At 40.8% G+C, this 10,615-nt stretch overlaps 1 non-coding gene across 1 annotated transcript; it reads left to right on the forward strand.

Moving 5' to 3' along the window:
- The first annotated feature begins 811 nt into the window (after positions 1–811).
- LOC137754226 (U6 spliceosomal RNA) lies at positions 812–918 on the forward strand. Its single transcript, XR_011071775.1, has one exon. It is a non-coding gene; the product is annotated as a U6 spliceosomal RNA (small nuclear RNA).
- The last annotated feature ends 9,697 nt before the right edge of the window (positions 919–10,615 follow it).

Below are 10,615 nucleotides of genomic sequence, written 5' to 3' on the forward strand. Positions count from 1 at the left end.
AAAGCCCACACAGGCATGCACACACAAAAATACACAGTTCTGTACATTATCAAAAAAAACAGTGGCATACTTATTGCCATGGTCTAATGTTTAATGACTTACATCCCATCTGCATCTTCAAATCCACATGCATTACAAAAATTCTAAGAAACCTCATTATAAAGACTCTATTACTGCATGGTTCCCACTATAAAACAGAACAGCACTTTGTAGTATTATAGCAGTTTTTATGCAAGAATAGTAACACTCTTTTATGATTCCTTTGTTTTCTTCCAGACACCCATAGAGGAAGGTCAATGATATATTCATCTTATTGAAACTGTTGTCCAGGAAAACATAAAACCAACAGAAAAGAGTGCTACAGTGAGCAAACTGAGGTGAGGCACTATTTTCTCAAGTTATTAAAACTTTTCCAAAAATTTTGATTGATTGAAAATGTAAAGTTCTAATTCCATCTTAACATTATTATCAGTGAATTATTTCTTATCCCCACCATTCTATCTTCAGCCAAAAGACACTCCTCACCCCAACTATTATACTTGACCCTACATAGTCATTGAAAATATAAAGTATAGAAACCTGGATGCTTCTCTTGTAGGACTGGGAGTATCCTCAGCTTACCCAAAGCTTGAGTGTCTTGGGGCAACTTGAAAGGCATCAGACAGCCTAAATGCCTGGGCCACAAATGGGTCCCCAAATGAGAGTAAGGACAAGATGTTACTCCAACCAAATACCCTGATAAGTGTTGGTCCTTAACATATGGAGCATTCTTGAAAAGAAAACAAGAGGAGAGAAGAGAAGAGGAGAGGGAGTGCCCGCTTCAGCAGCACATATACTAAAATTGGAACGATACAGAGAAGATTAGCATGGCCCCTGTGCAAGGATGACACACAAATTCGTGAAGTGTTCCATATTTTTGAGGTATCACCTCACACCACTTAGAATGGGCATCATCAGAAAATCTACAAACAACAAATGCTGGAGAGGGTGTGGAGAAAAGGGAACCCTCTTGCACTGTTGGTGGGAATGTAATTGATACAGCCACTATGGAGAACAGTATGGAGGTTCCTTAAAAAACTAAAAATTACCAAATGATCCAGCAATCCCACTACTGGGCATATACCCAGAGAAAACCATAATTCAAAAAGACCCCAATGTTCATTGCAGCACTATTTACAATAGCCAGTTCATGGAAGCAACCTAAATGCCCATTGACAGATGAATGGATAAAGACGTGGTGGTACATATATACAATGGAATATTACTCAGCCATAAAAAGGAACGAAATTGGGTCATTTGTAGAGACGTGGATGGATCTAGAGACTGTCATACAGAGTGAAGTAAGTCAGAAAGAGAAAAACAAATATCGTATATTAACGCATATATGTGGAACCTAGAAAAATGGTGCAGATGAACCGGTTTGCAGGGCAGAAGTTGAGACACAGATGTAGAGAACAAACGTATGGACACCAACGGGGGAAAGCCGCAGGGGGGGTGGGGGTGGTGGTGTGATGAACTGGGCGATTGCGATTGACATGTATACACTGATGTGGATAAAATTGATGACTAATAAGGACCTGCTGTATAAAAAAAAAAAATTAAATTAAATTAAAGAGGAATAAAAAAAAAGAGGGGAGGGAAGTGGAGGGGAGCCAAGAGAAAAGAAGGGAAGAGAGAAGAGGAGAGAATAGGAGAGATAAAGTTATAAAGGGAACCCCTGTCCCGATATGGACACATTTTTAGCAGCCATCCAGCAGAAAGGACATATTTTGGTCATTGCTAATCCTTAAAAATATCAGGCTCAGCTCCTCTGTGACTTAGAGCAAAGTTTGTATGCCTAGAAACTAATCCTTTTCCACTTTAACTTCTTTTGTGAGCTTACCAAGCAATTATTCCATAATTTACCCAGCAAAATAATTCTATAGCCCACCAAGAAGAGACTAAGAAGGAAACAAATAATGTGTGTGTGTAAAGAAACTACATGTAAAATATACATCCTATCCTTTTTTAAATTTTCTGGGTAAAATTTATGAACAGCTGGTATCTCTGAGGATAAACCATTTTGTGTTTGTAATATAAATATTCATTGATCTGGATGGGTATTTTTGGTGACCATATTAATAAAATACAAAATTTTTAAATCCTTGAGCTACACTTTTTTTTCAGAAAACAAACCCATATATCTCTACATCATTCTTACTGCCATTTCTTCTACCTGCTACAAAATGGTCAGGAAAGGGCATGCAGCCCAATCTCAAGAAGGATGTTAAAAATGAGGGGGGGGCGGGGTGAAAAACAGGTTAGGATCTGAAGGTCTGAGGCCAGGGATTCACTGGGCATTAGGACAAAACATTGTATTTCCAATGGCCTCAATTTCTTCCTCTCAAAATGATAACTAAAAACCATATATGATTTATTTCATTTGAAGCAAGAATAAATTAAACTTAATAAATTGTGGGAGAATATTTGGGGGGTGGGGGACACAGATGGAATAAGAGAGAGAAAAACAGCAATGTATCCCACAAACATGCTTTCAGGAGGAAGCTGGTGGTCTGCCAGCCACATTTTGAGAAACACTGTCAACAGTGACTATTTTTTTCAGTTTATTCAAACTCTTTAGACTTATTTTTATCATTGCTTCTTTAAAAACAAAGTTTTGTCAATAAAGGTGCTCCACATGGGAGAAAATCAAAAAAATGTCCTCAAATCCCTGCTGAAAACTTTAAATAAACATTCCTGATGTTCTCTATGTGGTTACTTCACCCTTGCATTCAACAGAGAAAAGCATCAATAATGCTTCAAGCATTTGCTGGGCAATGGGGTCTTAGAGGTGAAAAGGCAGACTTCCAGGGCCCTATGGTCTAATGGGAAGTCATAAATAAGTAAAAAAGTAGTTAAAACACAATGGGATAAATATAATGCATGTGCTTGGAGTCACATTCAACTTCCATATAGTAACTGCTTAGCAGAGCCAAAGACAAAGTTGAGCCAGGGCTCCATCTGTTTTGAGATGGTAGAAAATCAAGAAGATATTGCTGTCCTTTCCGAGACCATAATTCCTTTTTCTAGTGGAAACCATGAAAATATAAGCCACTCACACCCTGATTTCTCAGTTCAGGAATTTTAATCCAAAAGCCATAATATGAGGCAATTGCTATGTGGCCAAGTAAAAGCCTAAAAGACTATCTGAGTGTCTTCTGCCCTAGATCTCAGGAGCATGGTGATTCTTTGCACAGTTAACTTTTCCCATGTAACAGGCCTTTACCATACCTGCTGTTGGATCCTGGTACCTACCAAGATACCTGGGTTCTGTAAGGTAACCCGAGGATAAGTAGAAGAATAAACCCTTTTAATGGAATAACAAGGGGAATTGTTAGCAGAAAACTAACATTAGCAATCCAATTACTTAAATTTTCTACCCTAAGATTATCTTCAAAGAGAATGTTTCCCATCCCTCCTCTTCATTTAGGACCCAAAGCCCCCACCTCATTCCTGCTCCCACCCCCAGGAAAGCAAAGAATGTCAGACAACACTCCCCTGAAGCTATACACAAAATTAGACAGAAAAGAGGTGGGAGGAAAGGAAGAATAAAGAAGCAGAGCACTAAGGAGCTGTAAGGCAAGGAAAGAGGCAGAGAGACTGTCAGGGAGAGGGGACAAAAGAGAGTCTTAGTTACCCATATGGTTGACCACATGACATGTCCCAAGCACTTAAGACTAAGGATAAGTTGAATTTTCTAATTCCCACCACCCTGAAAATTTGGAAGTAAGTAGAATATATCACTTGGATCTGAAATAGTCCATTTGAAATGTTTCCAGATTCCATGTGTGTGTTTGACTAATGGTGGACTCTTTGTTATTAACTATAGTACCTCTTTCTTCCAGAATAAGGAACATCAACTCCAGTGACATTTAATAGTCTTTGGCCTCTTCCTTAATCCAAGGGAATTTTGAAATAACATACTATCAAACTATCAAACAGAGCTCCTGGGGACATCTGGAGCAAATCCAGTGTTGGACAAGGGCCATCAGGGCCCTGTTGAGCATCACCACGGATCACTAGGCTGTCATTCTTAAACTGACCTATTAAGTTAGCCCTTGGTCTCTAGGTTGCCACCCTAGGAAATTATATTGCTTTGGTTTCACCTAAATTCTAAATAGTCAAGGACTCCCCTTGTGAAAGTTGTGAAAATGCCTATGCTCATGATCAATTTCCATGGGAACCATGATTAAGGCCGGTCAAGTCTAGGTTCATCTGACTACTGACTCCATATTCTTTGAAAATATAAACAAGAGGGCAATATCTTCCCTGGTCCTCACTACTGTGAGTGGCTGGGGTAGAAACCTCCATTCTTCTTCCTTTCTCAACTCAATCCTTCCTTTTCTTTGTATCTGAATAGAGGCAAAGACCCAGAGGTAATTCCATCTTCCTGCATTTAGTATAGAAACCACCTCTATCCTTGCCCTATGTCCTTCTACTTTTGCCTTCTCCAGTTTTTATCCATTCTTCCTCCAGGCATACAATGCTATGCCAGATATGTAATATGCTCAGTCAATAACATTGAAGGGAGACCTTGGTAGTTGATTTCCATGCCTCCCTTAGACAGGAAAGCCCTAGATTCTCCACCTTCACCCAGACAGTAGGTTTTAGTCAAATCTCCACAGTAGGACAAGGGCAAAATATGAGGATATATAAGGTGCTATGAAACAGAGATAAATAATTGAGGTATCAGTTGGGATTATTTGTGTTACAAGTGACAGAAAACCCAAACTCAACTGGCTTAAGCAAAAGAGAAAAAAAGGGGTATTTTATGGGGTCACAGAACTGAGGGGTTAATATTGGATCTTGCCTGCTAAGAAGGTTGGTTCAGTCACAAACAATGTCTCTCTGGCCTCTTCCTTCCAGCTTTTCTTCCTCTAGATAAGCTCCAATTTTGACTCCATGGGATGTTTTCTAGCCACTGCAGGTTCATAGCTTCACAACCTCTAGTTCAATAACAAGAAACTCTGCTTCCCCAATAGCTCAAACAGCAGGACCAGAATTGAATTTCATTTGACTTTGATTGGCCCACTTTTGATCACATGCTCATGCCTGATAATGGCTGTGGCCAAGGGGATGGACTACACAGATTGATTCAGCCTCAGTCCCATGCTCCACTCCCTGAGGCCCAGGGATGACATCAGTCTCACTTGAAGCACATGGACTGAAATGGGAAAGGGGTGCCATCAAAGGAAAACTGTGCCCCCAAAAAGGGTGTGCAGGTGCTGAACAGCAAAGTAAATAAGCATTCATTATGCTTCTCTAACTCTGCAGGGATGCTCAAGAGAAATGCTTCACAGAGGAGACTGGAAGAGACTTTGGAACCAAATTATGAAGGATAAGCAGGAGATTGGTAGGCCAGAGAAGGCTGGGATGAGTGTGAACAGGCCATCCAAAGCTAGGAGAACACCATGCACTAATGCAGCGGACAGAGAAAAAAGTCATGATTTTTTTCCAGGGAATTCTAGTTAGCTTCATACAAATGTGCCTGTGGCGGCGGGGGGATAACTGAAGCAATTAAGCAGGCTAATCACGTTGGGCTTTATATACCATACACAGGAATTTACATTTTTTTTTATCCTTTACAAAGAGATGGGGAGCATTGAGACAGATACCTTAAGCAAGCATTTGCTTTCTTGAGCTGGATGGAAGGTGTGTTGGATGGGTGAGACAAGGGCTGTGAAAATGGGGTGGAATCTCAGTCAGAAACATCTCATATACCGTAAGTCCCCTCCATATGAACCTTCAAGTTGCGAACTTTCAAAGATGAGAACGTGCGTTCGCATGTCCAATCATGTAAGTTAGTTCACATATCTGGCGTACATTGTCACGTGCATGCATCCTCTACAAGTGGTTGTGCTTTTGTGTACTTTACTGCACAGTACTGTATAGAGTACAATAGTACAGAATCTTTATTTCAAACCCAGGATGTCCGAAAGCAAGCATAAAAGCAGTGGTGATGTGGCTGGTACTGCTAAGAAGCGCCAAGTGATAACGATGGAAACAAAAGTGAAAATAATTGAGAGAGTGGAGCAAGGCCATTACCAGTAATGAGATTTGGAGGAAACTTTGCCCACAGTTTGTTCACGATTTTTGTGGATTTGAAAAGGTGGATGAGGAGTCCAAAGAGGTCTTTAGCAACTTAGTGACCCTCAGCGAGAAGCTGGAGCTAGATCTGCAAGAGGACAACTTCATTGGACTCCTTGCTGTGCAACACGAGGACCTTATTAATGAAGACCTGATGGAACTGGAGGCCCAAAGAACGAACGAAAAGGGACAAGAGGAAGAAAAAGTAACTGAAGAACTGAAGAGATTCACGACACAGGAAATGGCAAGAGGATTTTCTTTATTTGAGGAGGCACTGTTAGTTTTTGAGGCAAAGAACCTGAACATAGAACGGTACATGAAAGTTGCAGCAGCCATTCAGAATGCAGTCCAGTGCTACCATGTCATCTATGATGAGAAAAAAAGAGCTACTACCCAGACATCACTGGATCGTTTTTTCAAGAGGGTAGATAGAATTAAATCCAGCCAGGAACCAGACACTGTGCCATCAACGTCAGGCGTGAGTGAAATTGTAGCTTGCCCTCCATCTCCTATTGCTGACAATCCTTCAGCTCTACCATCTCCCACCTCCTCTCCCTCATACAGTCAGTAACTCTTGCCTCTTCACTCGATGCCAGCCCCTGTATGCCAGCTGTTGTACTGTACTACTGTACTTTTCAAGGTACTGTATTGTAAGACTAAAAATGTTTTCTTTATTTTTTGTGTTTGTTTTTAATGCATTATTTGTGTGAAAAGTGTTATAAACATATTACAGTACAGTACTATATAGCTGATTATGTTAGTTGGGTACCCAGGCTAACTTTGTTGGACTTATGAACAAATTGGACTTACAAACTCGTTTGTATGTCGGGGACTCACTGTAACCTGAACCAAGGTTATTGGTTACGGAGTTTAAGAGGGGAAGGCTAATAAAAAAAAAAAGAAGGAAATCCTGCCATTTGCAACAACATGGATGGACCTTGATGGTATTATGCTGAGATAAGTCAGACAGAGAAAGACAAATACTGTATGATATCACTTATGTGTGGAATCTAAAAAAACAAGCTCATAGAAATAGAACCGATTGGTCATTGCCAGAGGTGGGGAGTTGGGGGTGGGTGCAATGGTGAAGGTAGTCAAAAGGTACCAACTTCCAGGTATAAGATAAATAAGTCCTAGGGATGTAATGTGCAGCATGGTGACTATAGTTGACAATACTATACTGGATATTCAAAAGTTGCTGAGAGAGTACATTTTCAAAGTTCCTCACAAGAAAAAAAAAATGTGCAACTATGTGTGGTGATGGATGTTAACTGAACTTATTGTGGTGATCATTTCACAATAGACGCGTGTATCAAATCATTGTGTTGTACACCTTAAACTAATACAGTGCTACATGTCAATTAATATCTCCATAAAACTCGAAAGAAAAAAAAAAGGTGAGACTAGACTCAGTAAATATCTAAGTGGTAGAAATGAAGGGCCTGATGGCCGGCTGGACGTGGGGCATGCAGGAGAAAGAGAGTTCCTGCTCAGCTTTCTGGTTTGGAGGACCGCATAAAATGGAATACAGATTCACTAAGACACTGAATTCATGAAGACTGGCCATTACGTTACCATTAAGTCTTCGATCTAACTTTCCAATTCAGCTTTTCCATAAAAATACGTATCAGTGATTATAGTTGCCTTTCAATATTTATAGAGAGTTTTACGTGGCTAACCATTTCATTCACAAATATGTCCCGCAGCTCTCCCCAACCCACATCGCATCTGTTCTACGTGGGTTATTCATAATGCAGCTGGTTTAGCAGTTGGGATCATCATGCTGCTCTATCACAACACAAAACATCTCCTCTCCACCATCTCCGCTCCGTTTGATTTCCAGCTCAGTAAAGTGGCATACTGGGGAAAAGCCCTGAATTCTAGTCCATAAATAACATAGCTAAGGTCATTCTTGAAGCAATGAAATTCTCATGGTGACATTTTACCTCTGAAAAGTGAATTTTTAGTGGTGACAGAGTCCATCTGAAACAACCCTGGTATTTATTTATGTGTTTTTATGTTTGTGAAAGTATCCCTGCAGGATATCCTCTTTAAGCTTCGCAGCTGTTGATAATGGGTCCCTCCCCAAGTGCGGATTTATTTTACAAACACATTTATCATCTATCAAACATATTGGCTGGCAAAGGTTTTGTATATTCCATGGCTTGTGACATTCTTGCTCCTAACTATTCTGAAACCGCTGAAACACTCTCCTATTGTTCTTGCTCGCCCTTCAAGAAGGAACTGAAAGGCTGACTTTGTCTGGGAGGTGATAGGATTAAACTGCATTTATGCTGAATCCACAGTGTGTAGGGAGCATGAAGCTGTTTTCTAGATGAATCAGCTGATTCTTTGTGCTTTACAAGCCAGTGGAGGCATGAGTTAATGAAAATGTAAGAAAATAGCTCATCTAACCAACACAAAAGAAAGGAAAACAAAGGAGAAAAATGAGACTACATGACAGACATATCATCTTCTGGGGCAAGAAATTAGCTCACTCACTCCAGAACCTAAACTAGGAGCTGTGTTTCCAAGGAGATGGGCGGACTCATGCTAGAGTTCTAAGTCAAGGAGGAAGGTAGCCAGAGCATTACAAGAGTCCCTGTCTTTAAGTCTTCCCATAAGGAGAGGCCAGGGAATGGGACTCGGGATGTCAGAATGTTCCCGGCAGCATCTTTCTGGACCAAAAGCCCGGCTGAAACTGGATCCAGTCCCAAACTGGACAGACCTTACTCTGGCTCAGAATATCATGGCCTGAGCCAGATCAAAACCAACCTGAAATGTAAGTGCGTAGGAAAGGCTACTAGGCTCATACTGCTGGTGTTCATTCCTTAGCTAACCACTCACTCCAGCTGGACAGGAAACCGTGGGTTGGAACTTTGCTGTTACTTTTGACATTTTTCCCTTCTGGAAGCATGAGAAACTCTCCATTTCTTCCAAAATAGAAGAAGATTCATGCTCCCTACTTAATTTCTTCTTGGTTTCACTGACCTCTTCTTTCTAACCTATTTCCTGTTTCATGATACTTGCCTATCACTCCTTCACTCATTTTCCCATCTCCTTTGTTGTGTTCCTTTTCTGTTCTTTTTGTCTTGTTCAAGTTCTACATTTTCTCCCTTCTCTATCCAATTCACTCCTTTCAGGACTTTCTTTCATTTGAGGTATTAATTGTTTTTACTCCTAGAAAATTAAGTCAACCTGAAAAGTTACAACATTCAGACAGAGAATAGGTAAGCAAAATTGAGAAATCCATCAGATAGAACAGATAGAACTCCTTAAAATCTAATTCAGATATTATCAAGAAATTGTATTGGCATTAATTACACAGTTTCACAAAACTACAACCAGATTTTCTCTTCCACGTTCCTATTTCTTCAATACTTTCATCAGCAAATTATGCCAAGTCAACAGCTCTATATTCCTAAAGCAGAAGGTGTTCATGCAGTGGCAGGGCCCCATTAATCTGTCCCTCTGTTATTTGAGGCATATCACCAAGCCTCTTAACAACCTTCTGCCAAGCCCCAAAATCCCACCTTAGTATCAATAATTGATAAGATAACAAAGTAGGGAAGTGTCTCCGGAGTTTAGTGGGAACACTGTTTCCTCCAAACTGTGTGTAACTATTATCTAACCAGATTAGATAGTTGATGTTTGGGGCCCAGAAAAGATGAGTTACAAGATAGGTATCTTTCAAATGCTGGAGGAAGGGGTTTGGGGGAGGGGGAGGGGGGTATCAGCCAGGACTCTTCTGGTTGCAGGTGACAGAAATCCAATTTGAACTAGCAGAATTGAAAGGGGGATTCATTAGACCACGAAATGCAAGGAAAAGTTGAAGGACCAAACTGAGAGAAAGGCTAGGATCCAGCTTTGCTTAGGAGCACTTGCAACCAGAAAGCACTTGCATCCTGGTTCCATCTCTCATTTCTGCTTCTCTCTACATAGCAGCACCATTTCTCACTGCACATTGGTCTCCTCTGCATGGCAAGAAATAAGACATCAAGAGCTCTCCTGAGATTTACCACCCACCACTAGAACCTCCAGAGAGGGACTGACTTTCTTCTTCATTCCGGTTTCTTAAAATCCCAGGGTAGGATTCTGATTGGCCCAGACTCAGTCAATGCCAACTCTGGGCTAATCAGCTATGGCCATGAGGGCCATAGTATACATTCATAAAAGATGACAGCTTTCACTGGAACCCCATGGAGAGTAAGGGGAGGAGAAGTTCTCAAAAAATTCAGTAAGGAAGGAGGGTACTGTTCTCAGACAAAAAGAATGTGTTAGACAAACAGAACAATGACTGCCCACTACGCACACACCCCAAGTGACAGGGAGAGCAATAAACAGTGATCAGAGAGACCAGACCAGGAGGGTCTCGGGGGACTGACAATGCGTATCAGAGGTGGAAAGGCAGGGAGCAAGATGTGCCTTTGTTGCAATTTTATAAAGCACTAGTCCTATCCCGAAAGGCTACTGGATCCAAAACAGTAGA

This window comes from Eschrichtius robustus, chromosome 1 (assembly GCF_028021215.1).
Source record: "Eschrichtius robustus isolate mEscRob2 chromosome 1, mEscRob2.pri, whole genome shotgun sequence".
NCBI lineage: Eukaryota > Metazoa > Chordata > Mammalia > Artiodactyla > Eschrichtiidae > Eschrichtius > Eschrichtius robustus.